At 38.9% G+C, this 12,794-nt stretch overlaps 1 pseudogene; it reads left to right on the top strand.

Moving 5' to 3' along the window:
• Positions 1–1,511: 1,511 nt before the first annotated feature.
• On the top strand, positions 1,512–12,709 carry LOC120124500 (annotated as a pseudogene).
• The last annotated feature ends 85 nt before the right edge of the window (positions 12,710–12,794 follow it).

Raw genomic sequence — 12,794 nt, forward strand, 5'->3', positions numbered from 1 at the left:
TTTTGGAATTCCTCGTATAAAAAGTGGCAAGAGGCTCGCCTCTTTGCAAATAGGAATCGATCTTCACGGTTAATATTTAAACCTATTTCCGGGCACCCTTTCGTCGTCATTTTCCTCTCGAAGACGGCGTCTACTGTCCATGTACCGGCTGCTCCAATATCAAAAAAGAAAAATAATTAAATGAAAAATTAACTTAATTTTTGCCAAAAAAAGGCTTAATACCAAAATAAGTGTACAAACTATACATCAATTCTCTAATAAGTGGCTAAACTATTTTTTGACATATTCAGGTGCCTAACGTTTCAAACGTTTTCATTCTAGGTGCCCGGATCGTCAAAGACGTTAATTTCCCCCGTTAAGTGACACGTGTCACAATATGGTGCTTTTAAATTTTTTATTAAAAATTAAAAAAATTAAAATTATATATATATTTTTAAAGAAAAATATAAAACATTTTGAAATAAACCCTAAAACTTTAAAAACATTCATTTCAACCCCTAAAACCAAGTCAGTCGCTGCCCTTTGCCGTTGATGAAGCTCCACTGATCTTATCTCCCACCGACAACCAAAATCCCATGAAACCGTGACTGATCGACGACGAATATACATTTTATATCCCGCAAACCCTAGGATAAAAATCGCGATCCCACATGATTTCGACAGTCGATCGATGATAACTATAACGGTGTATGACTAGGAGGTTGACAGAGACTACATCAACAACAATGATCGTGGTCGAAAAAGGTAACAGGGGCGAGTTAAGGATATGATTTAAGGGTTTTAATTATTTTGGGGTTTGTTTATAATATGTAAGAGAAATTGTGTTTTTAATCAATATAACAATATTTAAAAACTAAATTTTAAAATCACTAGATTATGATACATGCTATTTAATGAAAGAAATTAACACAGTTGACAATATGAATATTTAAAATAATAACATTACACATCTAAATAATTAAAAATATAGATTAAACATTAGGTATTTACTTTGGTATTGAGAGAGAGAGAGAGGGGATTACATAACACAAACACATCTGTAGAGAGAGAAAATGAGTTCATTCTTTTTGCTTCTCTCTTTGTTGTTAAAAATGCTTTGAGATTATCGCTGCTGTTTCTTTGCTTTGCTTTTCTTTTATCAATTTCCCTCTATTTCCTGGCAATTAAATTAATATTTTCCTGGAAAGTAATAGTGGAATTTTCCGACGAGGTGGTGTTAATTCAGGATCTGAGCTAGGGTTTCCGAAAATGTTGATCGGAAATTCGAATTTGCTTTGATTTTAGGTGGCTGATTCTGAATATTGTTTTAGCTTTTTTCTTCATCTTCCAGTATTCATCAATCACATCCGGGGGAAGATCATTGATTTCACGAGGGAGCTGGCGGTATTTATGCTCGTGAGCGAGTGAAAGCCTTTGGGAACTAGGGCTTGCTCTTCGTCGGGTTACAATTGCCCGTTTTTGGCATACTACTTCACTGACATTCTTCTATTAAGTAGCAGTAAGTAATTCAGTAGTAAAATTCCAAGCTCAAGCTTACACTTTCAATGAAAGAGCTCTAGCATTAAGGAAACATAAGCTGCCTACTTTATCTACGATTTGTTGAACCTATGGCTTAATTTGGAAACGGTAAAGAAATGGATGTGGATTCGTCGACGGTGTCAGAGACCGGCCACGATCAGAACCACGACAGAGCTTCTCTGTCTTCGCCGCCCATGGAGAGGGAGGAATAGCAACAAAACCATCAACTAGAGAACCAGGCTTCACCATCGGCATCCGTCGGATCTGCGCCCTCTTCGACGCAACTGGCTGCATCTACCCCACCTGCTACTCAAGGACAGCTGCAGACGCCGGTGGCTGGGCCAAGGTGGGCACCAACTTATTCGGTGGTTAATGCGATTATAGAGAAGAAAGAAGACGGACCAGGACCTAGGTGTGGGTATACCCTAACGGCTGTGTCAGCTGTGGGGAAGAAGGTACGCCTGGGTATATTGGGCCCAGGTTGATTCTATTTGGTGGCGCTACGGCCCTGGAAGGGAATTCTGCTGCTTCTGGGACTCCATCGTCGGCCGGAAGTGCTGGCATCAGTAAGTCATTTTCATTTTTATTTGATGATGTTTATGTAAGAAACCCTTAAAAATTTATTGTGGTAGATGCATAGAAATTTTGCTATAGCCTATTGGTGTCCATATCTTTATGAGAACATTAAGCAGATTTACGTTAGTATTCTTTAAACCCAGCAATTATTGCTTAAGCAGTTCATATTTGGCGAGAAGCCCTAATTTATTGCAAGGGTAACTTACTTCCAGTTGCTGTCCCTATTTATTGGATTGGCAAGAAAATAACTTCTGTAAACAGTAAAATTTATTTCTTTTTTCTTTTTCGTAAGAAAACTGTAAAGGGATAAGGAGGTGGCAGTGCAAGTAGAAGGCTGGTTTTGGGGTTTAAGGTCTGTAGCTTGGAACGGCGGAGGTGGCATATGAACCTTAAATTCTCTGGGTTTTGTACAATTCAAAATGCATATGATTTTTTCGTAAGGAATGCTAGAAACCTAGAAGTGAAATATATTCCCTTATTTCTTGAATTTATAGTGCTATGGAACATGAATTCAATTTTTGTATGCTCCCTCACCCTCTTTTTTCCTGCGATGCCAGCTCCCAAGACCCATTAAAGATGTTTTCTGGTCCTAATTTGGACCTGATATTTCTTAGATATCTTACCTTATTTCCATGTTTAAAACTAGCAACATGGTTGTTTCATCTTACAGTTTTAAATATCCTTAATTTGCTTCCAATTGCAAATAATATCTGCTTTATTCAAAAAAACAATATGCATATAACTTCCTTCCGTTATAATTATTGTTCCTATTTTTTTCTTTTGAAATATTCATGCTTCTATTTATAATTCATGCTCCTATAACTAAGTAAACGTAATCTCTTCTTTCTTTTCAAATAACCATGGTCTAGTGCATCCACCTAGGGTTATCAGAGTTCAACACGTCAGACTTCATTTTTGTTTTTTAGAATGTATAAAAATCGCTGATGTTTTGATCGGTTTTCAAGTAACAATGAATGATTAGGACCTTTGTTTGACTTGATACGAATTCAGGTTCCCATGCAAATCTGTTTGTAGCATATGGCATATCAAGGATAGTTGTTGTTGCCCCTTTGCCTCTCTTAACAAATAATTCTTAAGAATTTTTCTCTTTTGTCTTGGATGAAAGTCATGCTCTAAACTTCATTTTGTTTGAATTAAATTTCAGGACTAGCGGGTGCCACTGCTGATGTGGATTGTTATGATGTGTTAACTAATAAATGGTCTAGGTAAGCCTAGGACTGAGGGTTCATCTATTTTGCATTCCTGATATCTACTTGACTCATTATGTAATTAATCTCACAGGATCACGCCCTTTGGAGAGCCACCTACGCCAAGGGCAGCCCATGTGGCAACTGCTGTGGGAAACATGGTCGTTATTCAGGTTAGAGCACTGTAATTAATCATAATTTTATCTTTTTCTCTGTTTACAGTTGTTAGTATTTAGTGGAGTTTCTTCCCTCTACAGTTAGTAATTCCTCACATGAAGCTTTTATTTTGATTTAGGGTGGAATTGGTCCAGCTGGTTTGTCTGCCGAGGATCTTCACGTTCTTGACCTCACACAGCAGCGACCACGGTGGCATAGGTTTGGCCTTGAAGTATGCATGTTAGACCTTATTTATACTGTTAAGGCTGGTTACTAATGACTTCTCATTTTACTTCAGGGTTGTTGTTCAGGGCCCTGGACCAGGGCCTCGTTATGGACATGTGATGGCTTTGGTGGGGCAAAGGTATCTCATGGCTATTGGTGGAAATGATGGTAAGTAGTTTGTTATTCTGTTTTTCTTGTGTGCATTTTCTTAAAATTGTCATGGAAGTTTCTTTTTGTTTTTATTTACCATGTATTTAGATTTTCAAATGGATTTTTTTGAACAATGTGCATCATTTCTAGGAAAACGACCTTTGGCTGATGTATGGGCCCTAGATACTGCTGCCAAGCCTTACGAATGGCGTAAATTGGAACCTGAAGGGGAAGGTCCACCTCCATGCATGTACTCTCTCAAAGAGGCTGTTTGACCCATAACCTAAAGGTCACGTGTTAGTGAGAGAAGCTCCAGCTTCTCTCTAACCTTGGTGTTTTCAAATTTCGAATTACAATAGCCCAGGCGTCTTTTGAAAAATTTTCTCTCTCCTCCGACATACACCCATTGTCCGCTGCCACCGACAGCCGTCCGCTGCCGCCGCCGCCATACTCCGACCACCGTTTGAAGCTTTTTTCTCCTGGGAAGTTCACCGACTCAAGGTGATTCCAAATCTGGCTTTAGATTTGCGATTGAGACATTCAATTGACGCAGATCTGCTCGAAGTTCACCGTCGATTTACGCCTCTTCCCGCCGCTAGTGGTCGTCACCGCCTCACCACCGGACTCAGCTTCTTCTCGCGACCATAACTCCCTTTCCTAGTGTCGAAAATCAGTTCTATTTCCAGTGTACTGGTTCGGTGAAATCTTACCCTATCCAAGCTGTCTGTTTTTCCAGTTAATCCTCTTCCCAACTTCTCAGTTCTATCCATCTGGTTCGGTGAAATCTTACACTATCCTCCAAGCTGTCTGTTTTTCCAGTAAATCATCTTTCCCAGATCTCTCCATGGAACCTCTACGCTCGTCTAAGCACAGGCGTACTAGTGGTTTAGCTGCAACAACTGCGGCAGGTGCAGCGTCTGTGAACTCCATTAGTACTTTCTCTGGACCTGACAATGCAATCAATTTTTCATTTTCCGGCAAGGAAAAACGTGAGAGGGAGAGTGAAAAGGAAAGGACAAAGCTCCGAAGACGGAACAGGCGAGCCTTCACTAGACGTATGTTGGCCGGATTGCGGCAGTTTGGTAATTTCCATCTTTCAGAGCGTTCTAATATGAACGATGTACTGGCCGCCTTGGCCCGTGAGGCAGGTTGGACAGTTGAGGCCGACGGCACTACCTTCAGGCAATCGCCTTCGCCCCAAAAGCATCAAAATTCAAGAGTATTTTCAGCGAGGTTGGGTGATAGTCCTTTATCAACCGGGCGTTTGAAAAATTGCTCTGCTAAAGCTACTTCAGACTATCACCCTTCTGTTGGTAGGATTGATGACAATGGACTGTCTTCTTCTCAAGGAGGGAAACAAAAGCTCGGAACTAATTCTGTAGTGCAGACAACACCAACTTTACCTATCGCTGATATTGTTCAGGATGGAACCAAGGAGAGCTTCATGAAAGGGTACTCTTATGAAAAGTTTTCCGAAGTAACGAGAAGGAGAAAAAATGAGTTTCAAAATTGGTCGAAGGATGGTCATCCAAGAATCGGAAATGGGATCAGAAATGGTTGTTTCACGATTTTTATCGAAAACCTTCCAGAGATGATCCATTGGAAGAGACTTGGGTTTATTTTTGGCACATATGGTCATGTTATTGATGCCTTCATTCCTAAAAAAAGAAACTCGAAAGGGGTCCGTTTTGGGTTTATTCGGTATGCAACTATTGAAGAAGCAAGGAGAGCGATCTCAAAAATGAATGGCTCTCGTATCGATGGCAGCAAAGTTGGCGTTTCTTATGCTAAATTCAAACCTCGACATTCCTATTGGAGGAAGTCCTCGTTAGGTGTTCTTCGCAAGTCCGGGATAGAAGATGATTCGAGGAGGAATCATTATAAAGTTGAAGGTGTTATAGATGAAGAAAAACTTCAGGTGTTGAGCAATTGTCTAGTGGGGAGGTGCAAGGACTTTGTCAAAATTGGTCATCTCGCTAGACAAATGCAAGCGAAGGGCCTCACTGGCTTTACCTTAATGAGAGCTGCTGGTAATGCGATTTTAATGATTTTCGAAGACAATGCTTCATTGAGAAGTGTGAAGAACAATAAATCAAATATTCTCGCAGAGTGGTTCTCCATAGTCGAAGCTTGGTCAGAGAGTTTGGTAATGGAGTGTCGTCGAGTATGGTTAGTTTGCGAGGGTGTTCCTTTTCACGCATGGAATTGGGATACTTTCAAGAACATTGTTGATAAGTGGGGTTTATTACTAGCTATCGACGAAAGTTGTCAGTCTCCATCATCTTTTGATCGGGCAAAAATTCAAGTCCTCATAAAGGCTGATGCGAGAATTGATGCGATGGTGGAATTGAAGGTTGGTGACAACTTCTTCAAGGTCATGGTGCATGAGATAGAGCCTTCATTCAAACCAAACTCTTGGGCTCCTGAAGAATACGAGTCTCATTAGATCTTGTCTCTTCAATTGTGGTTTTGTTTTTATCTATATGGTTGTAGGTATTGCTTTTAATTTGTATTATGTTCTGTTGCGTTGTTTTAATCCTACTGCTAGTGGCGTAATTAGAAGGTGATTAGATTGTGGCTTTGGATGAGGTTATATAGGGTTAAGGTGTTTGTTGTAATAGTGTACATCACCATGAGAGGATATTTCGTGGTGTCTTTTATATCGGGTATTATTATCAATAAAATTTGAGGTACTCTTTTCTTCCTTCCAATGTTCGTTAACATACTTTTAGTATGTGAACGAATACGAAGGGAGTTTTTAATGAGACCTCCAACTTCTATCAAAAAAAAAAAATGCATGTACTCTCTCTCTCTCTCTCTCTCTCTCTCTCTCTCTCACTCACACACACACATATGCAAACACAAAACTGACGTGGTAGTGTGCCAAAACAACCTTAGATTATATGGTCTGTTCTATTTTTATAGTTTTTGGGTCTCTTAGAAGGAGTATGCAATACATGAAACAAAATGATACCATGTTTATTGCTAGGTGATTGCAGACTAATTCCTTGTTGACAATTTCTGTTTAAATAGGTACGCGACTGCGAGTGCACGATCAGATGGTCTCCTGCTCCTCTGTGGAGGGAGGGATGCTAACAGTGTGGTAAGTTGAGAAGTCTGCACCGCGTGGTGTCTAGATTTAGTAAATGTATAACCTAATATATATGATTCTCTGAACACTACGGCATAAGATTACATAATCTTTGGTTTTAACTGCCATTTATTATTGCTATGGGGTAGGTTCCCTTGTTCAGTTGAGTTAAAGTTTCTATACATCTTTGCAAATGCTCTCACTGATTTTAAATATATATTTTTTGTAGATTGGGAGAAATATATATTCTAATGAATTCTGAATAATTTGAAAATAATAGCAACGTAGACATTTTAAAGATTGATCTGAGATGCTTGTAAATGGTGTCATCATTTTGTCTTTTTTGTTCTTTTTGTACCATTAGATTTTCTCAACCTGTTCTCACTTCATGTTTTTTTCCCCTCAGCCATTGGCAAGTGCATATGGACTTGCTAAACACAGGGATGGTCGATGGGAATGGGCAATTGCTCCAGGTGTGTCACCATCACCAAGATATCAACATGCTGCTGTGAGTTTTTCTTTTGTTCCTTTTGCTCATTTTTCAATAATTAGCTCAACCCATGACTTCTTCAAGTTAAGATGTATCACATATACATGCTATGTTTATAGGTCTTTGTCAATGCCAGGCTCCATGTTTCTGGTGGGGCACTTGGTGGTGGACGCATGGTTGAAGACTCTTCAAGTGTTGCAGGTGCTTGGTCTTGGTTTTTTCTGTGTTTTGACTTCTTTATTACATGATGTAATATGCTGGTGGCGTTACTGGTAAACACCAAATATTAGTTTGTAAAGTCTTAAGGAAACTATGTTGCTCAGACTCTTTTGTTTTTATTTGAAGTAATGTTTGAAACTCCTATCTGGCATATGGATACAGGGATATGACCTCCAAATACTTGGAAAAAATTAGAAACATCTAACCATACCCATTTGAAAAAATTAGAAAAAATTGGAAACAGGCATATGGATACATGTTTGAAATTGTTCAAGAATGGTTTTTTTTTGGTTCTTTGTGCATTGTCCCAACTTGAAATGCATTCTTCTCTTTTCTCATATATAACATTAAGTTGTAAGAGAGGCTACAAAAGTTTTAAATTTCACTCCATCTTGTGTGTTGGAAATTAGAGAAGTTTGTTTCTTTAAAATGTTTGTTTTCGTGAAAACCGAGTTCTTTCCACGTATCATGGAGTTTGAGGTGCAGATATTTATTGGTGCTTAGTGCTTTTATTCATAAGAGAATCTGTATATGCTAAGTGTTATTTATGCTGTAGGGGTGTTGCTTGATGACTTGCTTGTTGCTGAAGACATGGCTGCTGCCGAGACAACAACAGCAGCTTCACATGCTGCAGCTGCAGCTGCTGCTTTTGATGAGCATGCAGGGCAGTTACCTGGAAAATATGGATTTGGCGGTGAAAGAGAAAAGCAAACAACGCCTGAAGCAGCTCCTGATGGAGCAGTTGTGCTGGGAACTCCGGTTGCCCCCCCTGTAAATGGGGATATGTATACTGACATAAGTACTGAGAATGTCGCGCATCAAGGATCCAGGTAAGATAGAACTGTAATTGTATTTATTTATTGGCTATCAAATGCTTAAGCCTCCTCAACTAATCCAGGGAGCTGCTACAATGTGGTTTATCTTGTAGAAGAATGAGCAAAGGCGTTGAGTATTTGGTTGAGGCAGCAGCTGCTGAAGCTTAGGCTATTAGTGCCACACTGGCTGCTGCCAAGGCACGACAAGTTAATGGAGAAGTTGAACTTCCCGATAGGGATCGAGGGGCAGAGGCTACACCTAGTGGAAAACAGATGTCTACTTTGATTAAAATGCCTGATTCTGCTGGGTCAAATGATGTTGCTCCAACTGGAGTTCGGCTTCACCATAGAGCTGTCAGTATCAGATAGTTTGATTGACATGATACTGTTTTTGAGTCAATATTGATATTGTTTGTTATCTATGACTTTGTTTCTAATGTTTCCTTTATGCAATAGGTTGTTGTAGCTGCGGAGACTGGTGGAGCTTTAGGTGGGATGGTCAGACAGCTTTCTATTGATCAATTTGAAAATGAGGGCAGGCGGGTTGGCTATGGTACTCCTGAGAGTGCAACTGCAGCAAGGACACTATTAGATAGGCAGATGCCAATCAACAGTGTCCCAAAAAAGGTATTAATATCCTCTTGTGTGTGTCATAAAGCAAGACCTGTGTTTTAGAGGTAATTGCTGATGTATCTACAAATAAAAAAAAGAAGAGTTGAATAGCAGTAGTAGGATCTTTCAATTTGAATTGTTTACTTTATGGTTTAAGATATTGTTGTACCTTTTACTTCATTGCTATGAGATTAATTTTAGTTTATCTGTGTTAAGATGAATCTTTTCTTTTTATGACACTTGATAAATTCAGGAGAGTAATATATTTTTGAACTCTGAATTGAAGGTGATAGAGTTCTACCTTATTCTATCCTTTTGGGTTCACATTTAGTACCCTCATATGTATATATGCTCTTTATTGTTCCTAAGGTTATTATTTCTCTTGATACATGTTGATTTACAGCAGGATCTATACAATCAAAGCAATGAAAGTAATCTCATTGGCTTCTTACTCAGCTTAAATTCTGCTATAGAAGGAAAGGGAAAGAAAAAGCTTGTTTTCCTTGTGATTATTTGTCTGCTAGATTTCATTACCATGCTTTTAATCTTATTGTTGTTTTGCAATCCTCATGAATGCATGCCAGTATTAAAAAGTAGATTATCAATTTTATATAGCGGCTTGGAGAGAATTCCTCTATGAGATTTCTCTTGTTCGATTTGAGAAAATCCATATTTTCTTGAATATGTCAGTTTAATAATGTGACTGATAATTCTTATACATTGACCCTCAGTTTTGTTTCAGTTGGTTATGAGATACTGTTGAATGATAGTTCTGATTGGATTTTATTTGAAGTATTCTATTAGTCTTGCATATGTATTCCTGTTTTATATGTCAAAATGCTTCCTTGCTAAACTATAATGAAGAGTCTATGTCATTTTGTCCAGGTCATAGCACATCTTTTGAAGCCTCGTGGTTGGAAACCTCCAGTTCGTCGACAGTTTTTCTTAGATTGCAATGAAATAGCAGATCTCTGTGAAAGTGCCGAACGAATATTTGCTGCTGAACCAACTGTTTTACAACTGAAAGCTCCTATTAAGATTTTTGGTGATCTACATGGACAATTTGGGGATGTTATGCGCCTTTTTGATGAATAAGTGCCCCTTCAACAGCTGGAGACATTGCGTAAGTCTGGTTAAAATTAGTGTTTCCTGACGGCTTTTTACTGGAAATGTTTAAAATTTAAATTGACTAGGTTTTCAACTGACCTTTTTCAATATCATAACTACGGTTGTCTCTCTCACGTGTAACCTCCATGTACTGTATTGCATCGCGTTTTTTAATCTTGACATTTTATTTACCTGATATTGGTTTGGTTTAAATTACTATCAGATATATCGATTATCTCTTCTTAGGAGATTATGTGGACCGGGGTCAACACAGCCTGGAGACCATTACTCTTCTGCTTGCATTGAAGGTAAATTTGGAAATTTCATGCTTTGATCATCTTCTCATGCTCACTTTTACATCCTGTTGAAGTTTGTGATGAGCCTAGATTTTCATGTAATTATGTTATGTTGCAGGTTGAGTATCCCCATAATGTGCATTTAATTCGGGGGAATCATGAAGCTGCAGATATCAATGCACTTTTTGGCTTCCGGATTGAGTGTATAGAGCGCATGGTATTGTTTCACATTGTGTTTGAAAGATGTTAGTCATGTTTGGTATATTTTTTTCGTCACAATTCTGATGGCTTGTCACAGGGTGAGAGAGATGGAATATGGGCATGGCATCGCATAAACCGTTTATTCAACTGGCTTCCTCTGGCAGCTCTAATTGAAAAAAAAATCATTTGTATGCATGGTGGCATTGGTCAGTCTATAAATCATGTGGAGCAGATTGAGAATCTACAGCGTCCAATTACAATGGAAGCAGGCTCGATTGTTCTTATGGACTTATTATGGTCAGAGCATGTTACTATTTTGTTCGAGTCTTGGAATATAGTATTTATTGCTTTAATTTACTGATTTATTTTACTGCCGTTCTATATTCTAGGTCTGATCCAACAGAAAATGATAGTGTGGAAGGGTTGCGACCAAATGCCAGAGGTCCAGGGTTGGTTACTTTTGGGGTGAGTGTGCTACTTTAGAACCTTTTTTTCTTAAAACTACAACGTTTTAAGTTCTTTCTAGCTGCATTTTTCATTGGTTTCAACATTTGTGGAGGTACTTGCTTGTCAATTTGCTTGCATATTATGGCTAGCTGGTTGATCTCCATATTGCTTCCATGAAACTGCTTCACTTTCAATTTTCCTCTCTCACACTCTCAAACGCATACACTTACGAACAAACTGCTTTAAGGGGATGGCGCTCTCTTTAAGATACCCTTGAAAGTTTTTTACTTAAGATATTGTTTAAATTGCTCTTATCAAACGCATACACTTACGAACAAATTGTTCTTATCAAAAAAAAAATATTGTTTAAATTGCTTGTCCCCTTACCCACTTGCTTGTGCAGGTCATTCCTGAGCGAAACTGTCTTTTCTGATTACTTCAATGATGATTTTGCGTTTTATGCTTAAGTAAATGGTTCTTACTGTTGCAGCCTGATCGTGTTATGGAATTCTGCAATAACAATGATCTTCAGTTAATTGTTCGTGCTCATGAATGTGTGATGGATGGCTTTGAGCGTTTTGCTCAGGGACATTTAATCACTCTTTTCTCGGCAACCAATTATTGTGGTGTGTTCCTGATCCTTGCTTTAGTATACATGCAATTTCTCAGGTTCGGACTATTTAGCCTTTAAGTTCTGTTTCATGCTTGAATTTTCAGGCACTGCAAATAATGCTGGCGCAATCTTAGTTTTGGGTAGAGATCTAGTGGTAGTCCCGAAACTCATTCATCCTTTACCCCCTGCAATGTCATCGCCAGAAGCATCACCGGAACGTCATATAGAAGATACATGGATGCAGGTGCCTCCTCTCTCTCCTTGTCATTTCTGTATCCTTTTACTTACTACGTGCATAGCTTCTTATACTGTTGCTTATTTCTTTTAACCATTGGATCAGGAGTTGAATGCTAACAGACCTCCGACACCTACTAGAGGTCGTCCTCCAGTGGCAAATGATCGAGGCTCTCTCGCTTGGATATAATACATCCTTCCAATTGTTTCTATGTACTCATGCTAACACACGGTGATTCTGCTGTTCCATATAAGAGCATGGTGCCAAATACCGGCATTTCCAAACTTGTGATCTCTCTCGTAACGAAGTTTGAAGGCTGACTTTGGTTTTTCGCCGGTTTCAGCACACGGTAGGCCTTGAGAGTATGAAAGATGCAAAGTTTCGTTCTTTGATAGTATGATAGATACAAGCTGGAGAGGCATTTTGTGGGCGGCGTAGGTTTCGTTTTTGGTAGCGTTGACGTGCAAAATTCAGGCTTCTCTGTGTAAATTGAGGCACAGCCAGGTGTCAGTTGGGTGGTTTCTTCAAATGGGCATAGTATTTTTCACATTTAGTTTTTTTAAATATTATATTTTATATTCCTCTTTTAATGGTTGATATATTTTTATGCCCTTTGACGTTGGTCATATGTGATGATGTGAGAGAGTTAAAAAAGAGAGTATGTTGGCGTTGGTTGTATCAAGAGGTATTGATTGGTGTAATTCTTTTTCTGCTTTGTACGATGATGTAATGCTTTGTGGGAAGATGACAAACTGTTCAACCCTGGAAGTTTGCAGATGATTTTGTGCCCAAAATTAAAACCTGTTGGGCCAACCATGACTCGACTCATGCTCAA

This window comes from Hibiscus syriacus, unplaced genomic scaffold (genome assembly GCF_006381635.1).
Source record: "Hibiscus syriacus cultivar Baekdansim isolate YM2019G1 unplaced genomic scaffold, ASM638163v2 tig00110418_pilon, whole genome shotgun sequence".
Lineage (NCBI taxonomy): Eukaryota > Viridiplantae > Streptophyta > Magnoliopsida > Malvales > Malvaceae > Hibiscus > Hibiscus syriacus.